Here is a 352-nt window from a genome sequence, read left to right as displayed (position 1 = left end):
GTCAGGGTCTTGGCCAGCCACACCCAGCGTGAGTTTAAGCCACCGGGTCTGGGACTCGAACCACAGTCGACTACATGGGAGTCCAGCGACATAGCCATTACCCCAACTGCTGGTCCCCCTCATTCTATTATTTATCAGTTCAGTGTCTTGATGTTGTCTCCTGGGACCTAACCTTTATGAGGTTTACCACTTTCCCATTCCCTGAGCAAGACCAGGTAGATAAACTACCCAGAGGATACCTAGGAGACCTGGGTCAAAGGCAAAATTCCCTTGCAGTCCTCTGCCTGAGTTCTGCCTTTCTGTTCTTGTCTTACTTTATGGTTAAAAATAGAATAAAACTTGCTTTGTTTCA

General features: G+C 47.4%; 1 protein-coding gene across 1 annotated transcript in view; it reads right to left on the bottom strand.

Annotated features, from left to right (window-relative positions):
• Nucleotides 1-352, bottom strand: part of PTCHD1 (patched domain containing 1) — a gene marked incomplete at its 5' end in the record, with an annotated part of 60,103 nt that overhangs the window by 9,430 nt on the left and 50,321 nt on the right. The window lies entirely within an intron of this gene.

Source organism: Tupaia chinensis, unplaced genomic scaffold, assembly GCF_000334495.1.
Source record: "Tupaia chinensis unplaced genomic scaffold, TupChi_1.0 Scaffold000184_1, whole genome shotgun sequence".
Taxonomy (NCBI): Eukaryota; Metazoa; Chordata; class Mammalia; order Scandentia; family Tupaiidae; genus Tupaia; species Tupaia belangeri.
The sequence above is the reverse complement of the archived record's forward strand: the minus strand, read 5'-3'. Positions and strand labels throughout refer to the sequence as shown.